The following is a 2,431-nucleotide window of genomic DNA, read 5'->3' on the forward strand; positions in this document are numbered from 1 at the left end:
AAAAAGAAAAAAGAAAAAGTGAGGGAAAGAAATGAGATCCAATCCTTACAACTTGAGTCACAAAATTGATCCAACGAAAATAATTTCAAAACAGTTAGCTGGATAAAATCATTTAAATGCAGATACTAGTTAAAATAAAATAATAATAAAAACCCAACAATAGAACAATTTTAAAGTCCAATATTGAACTAATTTAAAGTAAAGAGCAATTTAAATGCACATCATAATAAATTTCAAAACTTAAAAATCATAAAATAAATCCAACGAGAAATCCAATAAATTTAAAACAAGAGAACCAATATTTAAAATAATTAAAATAATCATTCAATTAAAATACACTAAAATACAGACGAAGAAAACGGGTGAGGGAGAGGGGCGGGGGGTGTCACGCAGGAGAAGAGAAGCAGAGGAAAATGAGAAAAATAAAAGAGGAGGAAAAGAAAAAAGGAAAAAGGAAAAAAGAAAAAAGAAAAAGTGAGGGAAAGAAATGAGATCCAATCCTTACAACTTGGGTCACAAAATTGATCCAACGAAAATAATTTCAAAACAATATGCTGAATAAAATAATTTAAACGCAGAGACTAGTTAAAATAAAATAATAATAAAAATCCATCAATACAACAATTTTAAAGTCCAACATTAAACTAAGTTAAAGTAAAGAGCAATTTAAATGCACATCATAATAAATTTCACAACTTAAAAATCATAAAATAAATCCAACGAGTAATCCGATAAATTTAAAACAAGAGAACTAATATTTAAAATAATTAAAATAATCTTTAAATTAAAATGCACTAAAATACAAGATATCACAATGTCGGATGACCAAAGTTTGGCATTTTACATATGTTCCTACCCTAAATTAATGAACTCTATCATGACCAGGCCAGGGGTGGTCATTTATTAAGAAATAAAAAACTATTAAATCCTCTAAAAAATCGTGTTGATATTATGTTATTTTGAAAATAATAAATACTAGAAGGCTAACTAGCTCGCAAGGAAGAACTTTCTTAAAATAGAAAAAAGACTCTAAAAGAAATTAAAACATTTAGAAATACTATTTTTGATTAATTACATAAAAATTTATTAACCTAATAAGTTTAAATAAGAAAAAAGATCAATTGCTAGAGTGTAATTAAGAAAAAACTAAAATGAAGATCAACAAAACACTTAAAATCGTTAATGTATAATTACATAATTAAAAAAAAAAAGTAAAAATGTATAGTATTTATGTTCAACATAATACTTTATTATATTATTGTATCAAAATAAATAAAAACAAATTAAGCTTCTTAATCTTTGCCTTGTGCAATCAATGATTGAGTCGCCCATTGATTGGGATTTGCTTTGAATGTATTATACGATCTACTTGAATATTATAATACAGCTCTGCGTTGTTACTCTACCTCTCAAATGCACCGTGCTAGTGCATTTATATTTTTTTAAAATATTAAAGAAATACATAAATGTACTAGGAGCAACTTTGAGTGGTATATTTGGAAGTGCAACATAGCATTTTCCTATAATATATAGTGGCGTATAGCTCCACACACTTTATTTTATCGAGAAATACTAGATACAGTTATAAGTTGTGCAAGCGCCACACACTCCTTTTGAAAAAAAGTGGAGTCTATGATTAAAAAATTAATTTTTTCATTTTGGTCTCATATTTACTCATTTTTTTAAAAAATAAATGCGTGATGCTTGCGCAATCCAAAACTGCAAATATTATTTCTCTTATATATTTGTCTACGCCCATTAATGGGGAGAAAAACGTATACATGCATTGAAGTTATATCTATCTAACCTAAAATAAGCTCTATAATCAATTAATAGGATAGCTAGCTAGCTAATTAGTATTAGTTCATTGAAGTACTACGATTATAAATATATACATATTCCATCCATATGCTAACGATGGGGAAAGATGTTGAAAGAAGTTGGAGTGTAACACTCCTGTCCTGGATAGGTCGGAGAGTTACTAACTGTCACTTAAATCATATCTTACAGTACAAATGTAAAGTCTAATTTCTCAATTACCCAAAGATCTCATTATTTTAAACCAACTATTCCAAAATAATTAATTAGAAACACTCCAAAGTCTCAAAATAAATGTCAACCTTTCAAAATACCAAGACAACGTAGCAAAACAAAATTGAACAAACTCTCCAATAATCAAAATACCCTATTTGTACTTGGGGCAAGTTTGGGTAGTAGAGTATTCTACTATTCATTATTTTATTATTACTTTTCACATATTTTTCATTATTATTCACTACTATTTTATATTTTATCATTACGTTTTCATTACTTTTTCATTATTATTCACAGAATATCTGAGATCATCTCACAACCCAAACGCAACCTTAATCTGCTTTGCTCACACAGGCTTGCCCACGCTTCCTATTTTTTATTCTCAACTGAAACATCT

The sequence above is a fragment of the Juglans regia genome, unplaced genomic scaffold, assembly GCF_001411555.2.
Source record: "Juglans regia cultivar Chandler unplaced genomic scaffold, Walnut 2.0 Scaffold_205, whole genome shotgun sequence".
Classification (NCBI taxonomy): domain Eukaryota; kingdom Viridiplantae; phylum Streptophyta; class Magnoliopsida; order Fagales; family Juglandaceae; genus Juglans; species Juglans regia.